Here is an 18,261-nt window from a genome sequence, read left to right as displayed (position 1 = left end):
TCCATTTCCTCTTCTTTATTTCAACTATGATATCCTTAACCCCCGTTTGTCCCCTAATCCACTCTGCTCTCTTCTTGTCTCTTAAGGTTACACCTACCATTTTTCTTTCCATTGCTCGCTGCGTCGTCCTCAATTTAAGCTGAACTCTCTTTGTAAGTCTCCAGGTTTCTGCTCCGTAGCTAAGTACCGGCAAGATACAGCTGTTATATACCTTCCTCTTGAGGGATAGTAGTAATCTACCTGTCATAATTTCAGAGTGCTTGCCGAATGTGCTCCACCCCATTCCCATTCTTCTAGTTACTTCAATCTCGTGGTTAGGCTCAGCGGTTATTACCTGCCCTAAGTAGACATAGTCTTTTACAACTTCAAGTGCACTATTACCTATCTAGAAGCGCTGCTCCTTTCCGAGGTTGTTGTACATTACTTTTGTTTCTGCAGATTAATTTTAAGACCCACCTTTCTGCTCTTCTCGTCTAACTCCGTAATCATGAGTTGCAATTCGTCCCCTGAGTTACTCAGCAATGCAATGTCATCGGCGAAGCGCAGGTTACTAAGGTATTCTCCATTAACTCTTATGCCCAACTGTTCCCATTCTAGGCTTCTGAAAACCTCCTGTAAGCACGTGGTAAATAGCATTGGGGAGATTGTGTCCCCCTGCCTTACACCCTTCTTGATTGGTATTCTGTTGCTTTCTTTATGAAGCACTATGGTAGCAGTTGATCCCCTGTAAATATCTTCCAGAATGTTTATATATAGTTCATCTACGCCCTGATTCCGCAGTGTCTGCATGACGGCTGATATTTCTACTGAATCAAACGCCTTCTCGTAATCTATAAAGGCTATGTATAGTGGTTGGTTATACTCTGAGCATTTCTCTATTACCTGATTGATAGTATGAATGTGGTCAATTGTTGAGTAGCCTGTTCGAAATCCTGCTTGTTCCTTTGGTTGATTGAATTCTAGTGTTTTCTTGACTCTGTTAGCAATTACCTTTGTAAATAGCTTGTATACTACAGAGAGCAAGCTGATCGGCCTGTAATTCTTCAAGTCCTTGGCATCTCCTTTCTTATGTATTAAGATGATGTTAGCGTTCTTCCGAGACTCTGGTACCCTTCCCGTCAGGAGACACCTCGTAAGCAGGGTGGCTAGTTTTTCTAACACAATCTGTCCTCCATCTTTCAGCAGATCTGATGTTACCTGATCCTCACCAGCAGCTTTGCCTCTTTGCATGCTCTCCAAAGCTTTTCTGACTTCTTCTATCATTACTGGTGGGGTGTCATCTAGGTTACTGCTAGTTCTTATAGTATTAAGGTCGTGGTTGTCTCGGCTACTGTACAGATCTCTGTAAAACTCCTCCGCAATTTTAACTATCCTATCCATATTGGTAGTTATTTTGCCTTCTTTGTCCCTTAGTGCATACATCTGACTTTTGCCTATCCCAAGTTTCCTCTTCACTGCTTTGACGCTTCCTCCGTTTTTCAGAGCGTGTTCAATTCTCTCCATGTTATACCTTCTTACATCGCATACTTTACGTTTATTAATCAACTTCGAAAGCTCTGCCAGTTCTACTTTGTCTGTTGTACTTGACACTTTCATGATTTGACGCTTCTTAATTAGGTTTTTCGTTTCCTGGGAAAGCTTGCCAGTGTCCTGTCTAACTACCCTGCCTCCAACTTCCACTGCACACTCCGTAATGATACTCGTCAGATTATCATTCATTGTATCTACGCTAAGGTTGGTTTCCTCACTAAGAGCTGAGTACCTGTTCTGCAGCGACACTCTGAATTCCAGTACTTTCCCTCTCAGTGCTAGCTCATTGATTGGCTTCTTGCGTATCAGTTTCTGTCGTTCCTTCTTCAAGTCTAAGCGAATTCGAGACCGTACCATTCTATGGTCACTGCATCGTACCTTGCCGACCACTTCCACATCCTGCACGATTTCAGGGTGTGCAGTCATTATAAAGTCTATTTCGTTCTTATTTTCGCCATTAGGGCGCCTCCATGTCCTCTTGCGGTTTTCTCGTTTTCGGTAGAAGGTATTCGATATCCGCAAACTATTGCGTTCTGCGAATTCTACTAGTAGCTCTCCTGTGGCGTTTCTAGTGCCGATGCCGTAATCTCCTACTGCCTGGTCTCCAGCCTGCTTCTTTCCTACCTTTGCATTAAAGTCGCCCATCACTATAGTATACTGTGTTTTTACCTTACTCATTGCCGATTCCACGTCTTCATAGAAGCTTTCAACTGAAGCGTCATCATGGCTGGATGTAGGCGCGTAAGCCTGTAATACCTTCATCTTGTATCTTTTATTCAGTTTAATTACAATACGTACCACCCTTTCATTATCGCTATAGTATTCCTCTATGTTGCCAGCTATGTTTCTGTGAATTAGGAACCCCACTCCTAGTTCTCGTCTGTCTGCCAAGCCCCGATAGCAAGGGACATGCCCATTCTGTAGCACAGTATTGGCCTCATCTGTCCTCCTAAACTCACCGAGCCCTATTACATCCCATTTAACACCCTCTAGCTCCTCGAATAGTACAGCTAGACTTCCCTCACTAGATAAGGTTCTAGCGTTAAACGTTGCCAAGTTCAGGTTCCAATGGCGGCCTGTCCGGATCCAGAGATTCTTAGCACCCTCTGCTGCGTTACAGATCTGACCGCCGCCGTGGTCATTGCTTCGCAGCTGCTGGGGACTGAGCGCCGTGAGTTATTTGACGTAGGCATGTGGGAGGTAGTGGCCAGATACTGCACCAGGGTGGCCAATCCTTCTCTGGTGAGGGAGTGCGTTCCCGGCGGTGGTTACCGGTGAGGCCGCACCCCAGGCCTCTTAATGCAGTTCCATCAACACGCGGATTTTTTTTTTAAATCCGGTTGGGAACTGCGCGGCACCGGGATTTGAACCACGAACCTCCTGCATGCGAGGCGGATGCTCTAATCACTACGCTTCACATATACGTTCCACATATCTCTCTAATAAGTCCGATGGCTTTCCAAGTTTTTCAAAGTACATTTACAAAGGATCTTACATTAAATACATAGAATTTTATTGCATTTGCATAACGTATTTACTAAGACCTTATACAATTTTTGCCATAAAAGAGAGATACTTCAGTAGTACTGTTGAGGAAAGTGGCTCCTGCATTTCACACTACAATGTAGTCGACCTAGCAAACCCCTCACATTCGCATAAAAATGTCACGCTGAAATGGTTCCCTGTAGCGGTAACCTTGATTTATACTTGAAAAACAAAATGCTGGCAGGGCCAGGCAAAGAAGACATGTTCCACAAACCAAAAGCTACGCAAAAATCGATCATTGCGCTCAAGTGAGAATGCATGGGTAAAAATTTAAATATTGATATGGTGACTGTAGTCCAATAGTGCATATCACTAAGGAAAAACAACTATTTTAACGTAGTTTATATAGATTCTCTTTCTTCCGGATTACGTAATAAGCATATACCTTGAGTTACTTCTCATTCCTGGCATTACTTTAAGTCTAGAAGTATATGTTATTTTAGAACATTATGAAAAACTTGTGATTGCTACGATTCTAATATTAGATGTACGCAGACGTGAAAGCTTCCCTCTTTTACGGTATAACAACTTATATGCGAATAAGTGAATGAAAGCCCTACAGATGCTGGGAAACTACTTGGCCAAATATCTTGATTTTTCATGCATCTAACCTTTGTAATCTCGCGTCGCATAGTGAACAAAAGCCCGCCGCAAACGGAAACGGTGATAATCTTTTGAGTGCACGTCGACAAACTCGACCACGCATAAATGGACTGCCACGCTTGGAAGAAACTCTTCTCGCTTCTCAACTCCTTTCCTCCTAAAAAAGCGTAGCCACGCGGCATTCCCCTGCAGTGCACACAAAGCACAACGCAATGACACCACTCGCCTAAATGAAGTCGCACCCGCGAATTCACTGTGAGCCAATTGCACTCTCTTGGCCTCCGGTACTAATGTATCTACCGCTTTCAACGCTGTTTCCCGTATAGCGATGTTTCCTAAGTAGTCCCGGTGCTAACGTAGTCACAGCGGAAAAAGTGTTTCCTAAATGCCCCTTTCGTCGATTCGTTTGCTACCTACGGGACTGAGCTCCAGTATGCCGTCTAGATTGCCCTTATTTTGCCTACGGCAGCGCGAGTAGGTGAGGTGGGGAATTGGGCGATTCCCGTCAACGAATGCGGCATTGTAGTCGTGAACTCGTCGGCGTGAGTGACTTCGTAAGAAGAAAAGAAAAGTGTGGTTCTAAAAGCGAATGCGAGCAAATGGAAGCGCTTATGAGGGCACCACCGCGCGCTAATGTAAGTTCTCCTGACTCTACAAGAGCGAAGTGTGGTTTGCAGTTCAGCGTTTCCTGGCTTCATCACCAAGTTTATCATTACTTTACAAGAGTATTGTGAATCCTGCTAGATATTAGTTTGTTTTGAGGCAAAGAGAGTTACGTGGTGCTCTATCTAACTATACAAAGAAGTGGCTACATAATACGTGACGCCTGCCCGAGTGGTCAAGGTATAACCTAATTTTGCAGTGCATGGTGTGTGAATTTGCCTGCTGATGAACGACATGAACATTTCGAGGGATTGCCACACTACCTCACCAAATAAATCAATTTACTTGGTACATTTATTCTAATTACCCTTCCAAATGTTGCGGCAAGTTTCCCACCAGTAAAAAAGTAGATTCGGTAGTTCCATAAATACTAAGTCACAGGTACGTTCCCACTACCAGTTTATTCAATTCACCACGATTTATCTGACATACTGTTACCCCGGTGATGCATTTCAAATCAAATTGCGTAATTACGTGAAGTTCTGCTCTGCCTTATGACTTAGTTTTGCCGTCAAGAAAACCTCGACATAAAGTTTGAATATATGAAACACACGTGTCGAACTTTTCCTATCATCCAGAATCAGCATCCTGAGCCGTTAATATTTTTAACGTTACTAGCGGTAACACTGTATTATATTTCAGCTTGTAGAAAGTAGCTGACTTACACGGTAGAACACTATGCGGAGTATTGTTCCACGCTCCAGGAGCCTATCAATATGATCAAGACTTTGCCAAATGCAGCACGTCCTATTAGCATCCGAATTGCAATCCTTTTGAACTAATAAAGGGAAAAAAAATTGTGAAGCAAGTGTAACTCTCATAATTGTTGCAAGAATTTGCTCCGTGTACGAACAGACGTGCATGACGCAAAAACACAAAACGAAGAAGGACCTTACGTACTAACAGCATTTTTCTTGGGCACTACCATTGTTTATGCGCATGGTCTTCGTCCATTTGCGTTCTTGTGTGATTCGCACCTGCGGATGCATGCCGAGAATTGTACACCTCAGTATGCCATTGCAGCCAACCCCAGTGAAAACATTTTTTAACGTCTCTAAGGTATCTTGTAGTTTGGCTCTGAGTCTCTGACTGAAATGAAAATCACATTCCTAAAAATAATACGTAACGTTCGTTTGTCTTAGACGAAATATGAATGAGAACTGACAGAAAATTATACCGAGCAATGTATAGGGGATGTTATTAGAAGTAATTTTAGTGTAAATATGAAGAATGGAAAGTTGACGAAAAGATGACGAGCCGCTGACAGTACCTGAATCTGCGACCTTCCAATAAGGCGTCCAATTCCCTACCAACAGTGCTACAGCGCTGCGCATCCATGCTTTGACGTCATGGGCTATGCATATATTTTGCAAACCTTGAAATGTTAGTCAGCGCAGCTAAAAGCCATGACAGCCGAGTGTGCAACACTCTTATTCGGCCTGTTGGCATTGCGCAGCAAGAAATCAATTAGTTCTCATTAATAATGTGTCTAACGAACAAAAAACGAGCCCTTAAATTTCTACGTCTTTATAGTGAGGGTCTTGTTGTGGTAGACTTGGTGCCCCCGGGTAGTGTGCGAAGGATTATTTGTCGGCTGGCAGCTCCTAATATGATCATCTGCCTCTCTATACGTCGACAGAAGCAATAATATGGTCAGAATGTATCAGTACCAAAATAAAGTCTGAAGAATCAAAATAAAACACTAGTAAGATTTGTATATATTCTGCAAGAAGATTAGCGTCCGTTGAATAAACGTGCATTTTGTATTACTTTAATGAAATTGGATCGTTTGGTAGTTGGTGATGTGGCCATTTTTATTCTGGCAGAGACATTGTCGAGAAGTCATACAAAGTCGATGCTCCTTTTTTTGTTTGGCCATGGTAAGTTGCGAAAGCTCGATCTTGGACGCGTTTTATTATATGACTGAGCCAAGTCTTTGTGGAGCGACGCTTCGCGGCGCATCTATCGAAAACACATACTAGAGAATACCCGTTGTTTGAAAGGCAGCAGCGGGGTAGCCTTAAGTCAAAATTCAACTGTCGTGATCATTCCGGGGTAAGTGTACGCATGTGCGGTTTTAATGTTGTGTTTAGGCTTGACTTGTTCACATCCCCAATAAAGGAACGAAGCGGAGAAAGACGCCGGCTGCACGTGGATCTTGCCTCGTGAGATAGGCGGACTACATTCCTGGCAAGACAACTCTTTCCACAGATATAGCAAACTTGGACATTCTTTACAAAGCGCCAAGCATGCGCAGTAAGTGGAGAATATATCACAGCAAATGCTTGGAGAACGTACCAGTGTAAGCATCGCAAGTTCAGGGATAGGGTGCCATTGTTCTTCATATGGCGACGTCGGCAGTGTTTCCTGCTCAATTAACCCAAAACGTCCTCTGCCCTTCCTCCTTATCACTTTCTGATTACCTTATTAGTTGTTTGGAGGCAAAGGAAACGGCAACTGATAGTTCATTAATCACAGTGTAGCAAAATATTTTCATGCCAGCATGCCGAGCGTGGTTGAGAACTATGCCATGCTATGCTTAGTCAAAGTCTTCAGCCACGTTTGAATTTTCTGGCATTGCGCGCGCGTTGCATCGAGCTTGCATGAAGGTGGTGAGTTTCGGATATGCATGTGCGCAAGATCGTAGTCAATGTCTGATCAAGGTAGCATCGGGAACAGTCCTTTGTTCTTGGTTTTCCGAGTACGCCGCCTTTCCTCTTTTGCGTCACAGATTCGGGACGTTTTATGCTGGCGCGATCTGAGAGCCATCTGAAATAACTACGTAATATGCAACCAGATCTGATTGAATTATTGATAATTTGATACCATTAAACAATAAATATGCTGGAGTGGACCGTGAAGCTTGTCTATTTTACACAATTCTTTGAATGACTAAGCGTCAAATTATTGAGCTTTTTCAAAAGTTCGTTAATTTTATTGTTGCTAGAGTGATAGTAGGCAACGCAGATGACCCTTTATTTTTTCGTGCAAATAAAGGAATGTAATCATCTGTCCTCGCATTAAGAAATTGTTATATGAATAAACCACAGATTGATCCCGTACGACGACGCGGTGTTTATTTTGCTGCCCTTTGCAACCTCAAATGAAAAAGACTGTTAGGTTTTTGGGTATTTTTCCGTTTCAATTTTAAGCTGTGGGACCTTCTCATCTGTAAGCAAATTTTGCGCTCGTTGAACCAGCCCTCTACAACTTCTGACGGGGCTTTCAGATATTTTTTCACTTTTCAACGTCGGGCGTTGATAACTGCAAACCTCTCAAAGTTATGTTCACGAGAACGTGTGCTCGAGTGAAGGCGGAAAAGAAGGGTGGGTCGGTCGCTTGGAAGTTGGGACCAGTGGCCCCGAAGGGCGCCGGACATTAATTTTCTCGAGAGATGGTCCTCCCGCCCAGCGACTTCTATTAACGTCGCCCCATGCAAAGAGGCTGCACTGATGGCGAGAGTTGTCTCAAGAAAAGGGAATACCCGGTCATCCTTCTCATTTCAAGGAGAGCGCCTGTCACATACCATTTTTATCACGGCCGCGATGACTTTTGAGCGCCGCCATGTTAGTCTCCTCGAGCGGCTTTCTCTTTCGACGCGTTGCCATCCACCCCTAACTAAAGCGAGGACATAAGAGTCGCGTTGTCTGGGCATGAACCATTGAGAGGGTTGTCATAACCTTCAGCATAAAGTGCTGTTTTTGTTTTTCAACCAGCGATTGAAAAATCAGGAAAAGTTGAAGAGCCACTGTGGGCATTGGGGACGCAGAAAGTATACGCTTGCACCACTTCTGTATTAATTCAGGAGCACGTCTCGTTAAGAGAAAGTGAGCACAAGTGAAGCTTGGCTTGAGTCTGTCTGACATACAACATTCGTTTTTCTTGGTTCGTTTTTGCTTTGTTTCTTTATTTGTTTGTTTGTTTGCTGCTTTCTTTCTTTTCTTGTTACTGTATGATTGCTTACTGCTGCGGCCTAACTAATTCATCATTCATTGCGAGGTTGTCTTTCACTCAGATGCTTTCAACACGACAGTTATGTCAGTGCAAGCTACAACGCCGATTATGCGTGTGGCTGTAAAATGCCACAATGAAAGGCAGCAATTAAATCTGGCTGCTCGTAACGACAGTATATGTCAATAGAAAGTCGCGCTTTGCCATTTCAAAAAGCGCAACACCTACAAAAGCGAGCTTCATTTAAAAAAAAAACTAAATATTGGGCACGTATCTGCATGTTTCATTGCGAATTTCGTAGAAAGACGATAATCTTCCGTCTAGAGGGTGTGAATAAAACGTTTATTTATTGTTCTGTGAAAGAAGATCGCTGAATGGGATTCCGAAAGCGCTGCGTGAGACATAAACGCCATCTGGCCGTAACTTTGGAAAATGAAAGAACGGCCTCCGATATAGCGAGTGCGCGGCGTGTGCACGCCATTTCGGAGGCCACAATTTTCAGAATGCAAAATGACGGGTATGTGCCACCATCGTATCGTCTTAGCAAAGCTTAGGGTGCACCTACTTTTTCGTGTGAAACGTTGCACTGTCAGCGCAGCGTAATAAACGCTCCGTTTCTGAAAATTAGTTGTGTATGCCTTTTATATTATAAAGAAACTCGCCACAGAATATTGACTTCTGAAGGCTGCGCCGCAATTATGCTCACAATTTTCTTTACAATCGACAATACGCAGAATCACGAACGCGGAAGCCAGATCAACATTGGTGGGCATTGCGGATGTGATTGAATTTTAGCCGCTTCGATTGACTCACAGACATGCCGCCTGACAAACGAGCCGAAAGAGAGACAGCCAAGCCAAAATTTTCCCATTGAAGTATCCAAAGAAGGACTATCGTCTGTAAAATAGCGCGTTGAAACACATTTGGGGGCAGCATACCTTCGAGGACCGAAATGCTATGCGCTCACTGAGTGGCGACAGGACTTGTGGCGTAAAAAGCCGTCAGTGAACTCTAAGAGGGTCGAAAAATCGTACCGATGGTCAGTGAAGAATAAAAGACATAGCAGACGAAATAAAGCCTCAGTGATTGCATCCTCTTTATCATGAGCTTCCATTGAAGCACGAAGAAATATGCCTCCTTCTATTGAAGTGTGAAGAAATGAGTGGGTTGGTGAACCCTCAGCGCGAGCGAGACTCGTATATCAAGTGCTTGCAAACACGCAGCAGCCTACGGCTGTTTTTGTGCGAGAGATTCTCGATCAAGAGGAAACGTGGAGACGGCAGCCTTTCCCCGGCTCCCCCAGATTTCACTTATCCCTGCTTGGGTGAATGAGTGGTGTTGCGCAAGTGGTTCATCCATCAACCTGCTTTTATGCATATGATCTGATGAAAAGAAGTGGTATGCGCTGCCACCTGTGGCATTCATGCTGGCTTTCGTAACGTGTTGAGTATGTTTTCCTCGATTTTTTTTTACTTAGCGTGTTCATATAACTGTCAGTCAATGCTCGCGCTTTCCAAATCACATCTATAAATCTCTCGTTTTTTTCTGTCGCAAGACGTTCTTAGTTCTTTTCGCATTATCCTCGATGCGTGGCTGCTTCTATTTGAGGAGTTATTTTCACATAATGCACTCAATTCCTGTGTGCATCCCCACATATCCCTTGCTGAAATGGCTCCGCAATGCTTCGTCTAGAGAATACACTGGCATCTTAATCGTAGAAGGGTCAAAGGCAGCCGAAATTTCCAAAAAAAAAAAGGTAGGAATCCTTGAGCTCACCTCCAAGAGTCGAACGTGATAGTGACATTCTCTTCCTAGTGCGTAATGCATCCACTTAGTTCAGGCCTTTTAATCTATAATGTTACTCGAGTAGTTGAGCTTGTGATTCGAGAAAATTCAAAGTGGCTTAAGACAGTGATGCTTTCGCATACGGTTGCATTCTGTGTAACAGGTAGTATGCTTTACGGTACGAGCAATCACGTACGTGAAATGATTTCGAACTTCTTATGCACACTCTAAGTGGTCTTAAGGCAATACGCACAGTTACATGTTTGCCTTTTGTAGTGGGTGACCGAGTTCAAACTGCGAAGTCATTATGATGTTTACATGTCCGCACACCTCATCGCAATGTACGCTTGTACCACCAAATACTGCTGGGATATTACCTGTTGAATTGGGAAGCCTGTACCTAGCACGCGCGTGGTTGTAATGCATCAAAGTTGTTTTCACTAAGTTTTCAAGAAGAGGAAGTTATTTTCGCCGTACTCAGAACTGTGCAGACTTAAGACGTTTATGAGCTGCACTTTCAGCTGCAGTGGTATCGAGAGCTCAAAAATTGCATTGCTCAAATACCCTTCAAGAACAGTGTGTTGTATAAGATTGATTTTGTGATGCTTATACTTGCTACTTTGTAATTATACTTGCTACGGCATGTCAGTCTCTTTATTTTCTACACACACCATGCACATTTGTCGAGGTGACCTTTAGTATTTTGCACGCTATTAGTATAAGTAGACTTCTTTTGTAATAAATACCATGTAAGAGAGAACAAAAAAGCCGCTTGATTGTGTGGCAGTACAATTAGTTGCCCCGTAACGGCCTGCTTTCGATCCTCTGTATGACCTGGAAATTATTTAGGGGTGAAGCTCAGTAGGCTTTGGCTCGTTCTCTCCTCTGTAGTAGTAGTGGTGGTAGTGCGTAGCCACCTCTAGTTTCTGAATTGCTCAATAGATGGCGTTGTGTGTGTCTGTACGTCCAGGTTCGCAAATATGACAGCATGGTTGTATACAAAAAAAAATAAAGAAAAAGGACAGGAATAAAAAGTATCAACTACATTATTAGGAACCTTCGCCTGAAGATTGTAAATACCATAGTGCGTCTCCAAGTGCACATACAAGCAGCACGCCTCCCCCTTATTACGAAAAACGTTCTGCATAGTGACATCCTTTGGCAAGCTTGATTTTTTTTCTCCGAGTCTTGGTGTAACCATGTGTTGCCCTTCCGTTTTTCGATCACTGCTGAGGTTGTTTTATGCCAGCGGTTTCTTATCTATCTGTACATTGTATGAGATAGTGTTATCACTGGTCGGGCGCTGAATGGGGTGCCTCCAGAGCGGTCGTAATTTCAGAGTGGTAGTATTTTCGGCAGTATTTTTAAAACGACCGGAGTGTTTCGGGATTTCTGAGAGCTCACTTCTTTTTTTTTGTAGTTTAGCTAAAATCCTAGATATTGATTGGTTGCGTTATATAAGAAAGCCATCATGTGCTTTTATTATGTGATTTTGACATGACAAGAATCCATGTGCCTGCGCACTTATCGCTAAACTCATATCATGCTCTACTCTAATAAATTTATTGTAGAGGTAGCGTTTGAACTTTGTACGCATCTAATACACAAAACCGAGTGAACCAGCAAGAGTTCTTGCTTCCATGGGCTTATTTTCTAGTATTGATTGTGCATAAACTATCGCACCATTCACATGAATCTACCGAGCGATGTGTCTTACGAAAGCCGTCCACTGGCTTGTATCGGCCTAACCGCCTTTTGCGGGACGCCTGCAATGTCAAGATTTTCAGAAAAGAACCTCACACCATCGATAGGACATTAAACAGCGGATAAAGCCTGTTCAAGTGCGAGTGGGCTTATTGTGTATTTGTCCGTCTTTTTCGCGTTTCAGTAAGCATTTTTAGGTAACTACAATGCACGTTTCAAGAATTGCTAACAATAAAAATATTCCCTTGTCTTTCATTTCTGCGAAGAAAAACGAGTATTAAACAAAATGAACGTAATAATAGAAGTAGCCGAAACAGCGAGAGCACAACAGGATATTGATTTAAAGAAACAAGGTTTTGGTAAAGTACCGTGTTCGTGTTTGTGCAGCTGTCAGAAACACTGACACGAATTGGGCATCGTCGTAGATTTGAGAAGATTAACTATGACGGCTTCCTCTTCGTGCAGTGCAAATAAGTGCTACTTTTGCTGTCTCTGTTCAAAAGCTGCCCCTTCCACTGCTTCGTTTGTGTTATTCTTTATTGAATTTTTATGACAACTCTTTGTAGTTTGAGGCGCCAGAGCGTTTCGCACATACACTGCTATGCAGCGATGACTTACGTTCGAATATAACGTTCAGCCTCTACAGCTGCGTTGCCGTTCTTGGCGTATGCGACTTTGCTATCTTGGTAAAGTTCTCTGAGCATTGAAACTTAGGTCCTCAAAACCGGTTGTCGTGGGCTGAAGAACTCAGTTTATTTGCAGTTGTGCATTTGAATGTTTATAAAAGGCAACAGCCGGTGTTACATTAAAATCGAGTTTTAAAGCAATACTGCCACGAATAACAAATATTGTGGTATTTTTTGATAATTTTGAAGGCGGGTTACGAGAAGCTTAAAATTAACACTGTAGTGCCTGGGCGTGCATCGCAATTATGTATTCAATACCCCAACCTCAAATTGACACTTTCGGTACTAATATCCAGGGCAAAGTGGCCTCTCCTCGACATGTCGTGGCCGTGGGACGTTAAGATGGACAGCGATTCTAGATGTACTAGTGGCAGGTCTGCCATCCGCTCGTAGTACAAGTCATCACAACAATGTTTGCATTGTATCCAGCGACCCAGACAGGGATTTCTGAGGTTTGCAATGCTCGCAGGAAGCAGAACTTGCACACTCAGGGAATCTGTCTTGACTCGTCGGGATAATGTCCACTATGGTGGAAATGGCTTGAACTGCTCTGCGACAAAATCTTTAAAATAAAAGAGTACATTTTGTAGCTGTTAGCTGATTCTAATGTGTAGAGAGCGCTAAAACTACTCACCAAAGAAACAAAAATTCTGTCTTTTGCAATGTCTGATAATTGTGTGCGGATAAGTTTGAGTTTGTGTTTTGTATATTTTTTGTCTTGCCGTACAATTCTGAATACGCAGCGCTTACGGTGACACATACACAAAGGCTAAGAATGAGTACGCCTGTGATTGTGTTGCTTTAATCGCTCTGTACTCACAATGAATCCTAACAAATGAGCCGGTGTCCACACAATCTTGACTTTCGACCATAACATGGCAATAAGGGTATTGACGTATGAATTAGCCCAATCACATAAAAAACACTTGCGAAGTTTCTTGGATGTTATTTCATTCTCTAAAAGAAAATGATCTATAAGTTCACAAGACCAGGATGATTTCAATCGTGTATACGCACCAATACATGTAGGTGTAGTTATCATGATATACTCCAACAGCTATCATTGACATTATTATTATTATTATTATTATTATTATTATTATTATTATTATTATTATTATTATTATTATTATTATTATTATTATTATTATTATTATTATTATTATTCAGAGTGACAATGGTGTGAATATAATGAGGATAATTCATTCGTTTTTGAAATTAACATTTTCTAAAAGTACGCAGTTCCATAAATTCGGAATGAAGACAAGCATTTTTTCCATCCCATGGAACCTGTCCGTCAATGCTATCCTGTCCTTGTGGCTTAAACTGCTCTGCCTTGCCACCTGCTACATTACTACCAGCTGCTCACATACTTCCGCATCAGGTCGAGGCCGGCTTTTTCTTATATTAGAGATAAGTTTAAATGCCCCTAAAGTTACGCGCTTTGTATCCCGTCGAGTTAATATTGCCAAAGAAGTATTTTTGGTTGACAAAAATACGAAATGAAAACAACGTCGCAAAAGAAAAGAACCCGAGAAACCCGGCCATGTATCCCATACATACGCAACCAGGACGTCAAAAAAATATTTTCACAGGTATTGGAAATCAACTTGTTCATCTGCTTGGCAGCTAGCGCATAATTTTTAGCATCTGGTTGGCCTCCGTGCCCTCCTTTTTACTCGTTTCTCTTTCTTTTAATGTCAAAACAAACAAAAAATAACTGTATGGTTTCTTCATTTGAACCACTGACACTAAGTGCGCGTTTATGTTTCAACGTTACATTAAAATTTTTAATGCAAGATAACAACGGAGCATTTTTGTGAATGTTATGATATCACACTCTTGAAAATGAAATCAATAATTTAAAGTAAATGATATAGAAAACCGGCATGCTTCTGCATTCTTTGTCGAATTCAGGTTCAGTATACACTAAGTGTTTCCCATCGTGAGCTGGCTCTCAGTAAAAAAAAAAAAAGAATGACTTCTTACCGATAATTCACTCGCACTGCTAAGGCAACTTCCTCGATCGAGCCTTTAAATAAAGTGCTTGGACATTCCCCATTCAGGCCCGTCGCTCGTACTCCCTGCTCCGAACTGGCATCTAAAGGAACGGGTGTTGAGCTTAGCCAGATCTTTGCCTTCCTACGCTATTGACGTCCATGCGTCTAGTTCTGGGTTCTAAGCAAAAGTTCGCTCCACCAGGCAGCCTTTGCTCTGCGGACTACTTCCAAGAATGCAGCGATCCTTTGTCTGTTCGAAATGACCGAGAACGAGTATAAAGAAACGGGAAGCTCTCCGAAGCAAAAGAGAAAGTTGCTACGAACAATCGCTGTCGGACTCTGGATCGAAGTTGGTAGCAGCCAAGCGAAGACATATTGCGGAATAATAAAAAAATAAAAGCCAGTATAGGGAGTAAGTCAAGACATGTGACGTGTATGGGGAAAGGCATTCAGGCGACGCACTTGACGCAAGGCGTAACTTCGGCGCCAGTGGCGCGTTTCTACCCGCGATTCCCTTTAACCGCTACCATGCATCTCGGATATCTCCCGAGAGCACCGTGGAAATGGGAGAACCTCGCCAGAAAAAAAGCGTTTCTCGGCGTAGGGAGCGCAAGGAAAGGAAAAGAGAATAACGATTAATTTGGGTCCAAAGGGATTTGGGAGGGCAGCTGCTTCATCCATTCATTATATAAACAGTGCGTGCAGAGAAGCAACGCCAAAAATAATTCCCGGTCAAGTTCCAAGAAAATAAAAGAGATGTCTGTGAGGATGTAGCTGTCGCAAGTGCGACGTCGTCAAGGCCCAACAATTGCCATGCACTAAGTGTAGCTGCGCCGTAGAGAGAGAGAGAGAGAGAGATAAAGCGAGACGAGGAATGGCAGGAGGCTAACCTGACAAACGTGCGATTTGCTACCCTGCACTGGACATAAGTGAATGGGGAGGGAAAAGGACAAAGCGAGCACTGCATGTACTAAGAAGTATAGTCAGTCTGTCCCTGAAACCGTGTCTTCTCTGACCTATATAGCTACAGCGTAGAAACGGCAGTTTGTTGCAAAGAGTTGCGATTTGCCCGCTTTTAGACAGGCCCGACCGGTCTTTCAGGCAATTGGTTCGTTGCCGGTGTGCACCTAGATGCGGGCACCAATGTTCGGTTTTGGGCCATCGTGCCGCATTTCAAAACTTGGATTCAGCAAATTAGCGCATACGAAATACGTTTTGCTTAGTTGCCAATACTTTCACGTAAATGATGTCTACTCTGTGCCCATATTGTACAAACGCGATGTGATCCCTCTGGTTTTCAGATAATTCGCCAATACCGATAAATGAGCATGAGTGATTAGGTGCTTGCATTTTGAGCGTCAAATATCGGCATTCGCAGCAGTAAAAATTCCGCCAGTATTTGTTCCGAAATACTGGAGATCTCCATCTGAGAATCTGAGCTGACTCCTAGACGTTAATTCAAATAATAATAGCTTCTGGGCCTTTACGTGCCATTTGCAGGTCATATACGTTAGCGATCTTTCTTTTCATATCAACAGAACAGTACTTAGCTCTATTCTCTTCTTTTGTACTTGTAAACTATGTTGATCTCAGATAAGGCAAACAATTCCAGTATATGACATTGTATATCAAATACAGCACATGGAATTTTTTTTCTTTTGTACAGATTGAACCTCCTCTATAAGTGGTTGCCGGGCGTTTACAAGTACAGGGAATCAATTTTATGGTATCCATCATTTGACGCCCTTGATATGTGCGTAAGCTTTACATTGCATACAATGAGATAGATAGATAGATAGATAGATAGATAGATAGATAGATAGATAGATAGATAGATAGATAGATAGATAGATAGATAGATAGATAGATAGGGTTGTGCAAGCGAAATATTAACACAGCCCGAAAACGTCAAAACAATGTCGACATTTCGACAATAATATTTGCCCATGGCTATTATAACTTCTCCCAAAAGGACTGACCTAACATTATCAAGCGACGAAAGAAGGATACACAAAAAAGGGGAAAATTTTTCGACAAAGCACAGGCTTGCCTTCACCAAAAGGACTTTTTTTTTTCACTTGGTGCCTACATTGCCGGGGTACACTTGACTGAGACTTGACTGAGGTGCAAAATATGTTTCTTGAAGAACGAGGAAGGGAAGTGCCGCTCTGTATCTTCTTGTCTGCTCCTCTCTTTTTCATGTACTTTTCCACACGATCAAATCTACCATCAAGTAATTGTAGCACACTGCAGGCTCAATAAGTAAGTATATGCCGGAGTAGACAAATCGCCCAGTAAGAGAGGTGAGGCTATGTGGCGAAAGACAGACGAAAGTTTTTCAAAACTATACTTCACAACAAGCGTCACCCAGAATATTTCCAGTCTCAGTGTGAAATTTGTGATGAGTTGTAGAATTCGGTGAACATCATGTCGACATGTCAGAGTTATCGCGGTGGTTTACAAAGTGTGAAATTTTGGGTGGCCGTGCTCCGCAGCTCATACCCCAATATCCAGCAGGATATTATCACTGAAGCCCTTGCTGCTGCATTTTCTTCGCGGATTCTGGCCGGCAGCTGAGAGTGACACTCAATGTCTGACGTTATTGACTGACTTTTCAATAAACTTTGTTTTTCTCCTTCTCACAACAAATTCTTTTCTACAGTGGCTATTTTTTCAAAGCCTTGATGAACGCAACAACCCTAAGCAATAAGAAAAAAATTGGCTATGGTGACATGCCTTCTCAGGTTGATGTCGAAGACCTTGTTTCGATTTTGATCTCTTTAAATTTTCATTTTTTAATAGCCCGCGACTTGTGCGGTGATCGCTGTATTCAAGCCCCGTAAATCATGCATGCCACGATTCGTATACTTTCAAAAGCAATATGACGGGTGCAGGTGTACCCACGAAAGTAGTATTGGAGTTTAAGAAAGGCGAATTTACAAAATTGCGTGCGATTTAAAGCACGCCAGGGAAGATTCATTACAATGATGATTCAAAGTCAGCAGAACAACATGCCACGAAAACTCGGCGAGTGTTTTAAAGTCAATAGTTTTTTCCCAAACCACGCCTAGAGAAAATGGCGACCTCGAAGTTTATAAAATGGAGAACCGTCCCCATTCTTGAACTTCTTTGCTTCAAGAAAGAGAACCTGTGACTGAAATATGTGCCGCTCGTATCGGTATTCTGGTTTGCTGAATGTTTTTATAGGCTCTGTATATTATGGAGACGAAGGCCAGTAGGACCGTTTCTCAGGAAATCGAAGTATCAGTGCAGACGGGTGGGTGTGCTGGCAGCGGGGTCGACTGACGTGACAATATCCTCACTTGCGCAGCCACGCACGTCTCATATGGCCCGAGAAGGTTTACCGCTGTGAATATTCAGACATGCAGTTGCTTTTTTTTTGTTTTTGCCGTATCATAATCATCACGCAAGTTGTTTGCCTATAGACACCATTTTCTTTTTTGAGCGGCTTGCTGCTGCATCGATGCTGTTATATGTAAAAATAGCTCATTTATCCTCCTTTCATAGTTGTTTGTGAATATCGTTATTACAAACTGTGTCTGAAGACAATATTAGGGGTACAAAAGAATCACTCTGGGCTGCCAAAACTTCGATAATTTATCGATGTCCCGTAATATCGCAGTATCCTTAGGAGACTCGTAGAACTTGTGTTTAACCGACAGAGAAATCGGCAGGACAGTGTTGCACACTCTTTTCGAGACTGCTTTCTTTTTCAAAGTTTCGCAGCCCTGCTTGTGTGCCTGTACTTATAAACGTATTGATACTGTATGAGC

This window comes from Rhipicephalus microplus, chromosome 7 (genome assembly GCF_043290135.1).
Source record: "Rhipicephalus microplus isolate Deutch F79 chromosome 7, USDA_Rmic, whole genome shotgun sequence".
In the NCBI taxonomy this organism is placed as follows: Eukaryota; Metazoa; Arthropoda; class Arachnida; order Ixodida; family Ixodidae; genus Rhipicephalus; species Rhipicephalus microplus.
The sequence above is the reverse complement of the archived record's forward strand: the minus strand, read 5'-3'. Positions refer to the sequence as shown.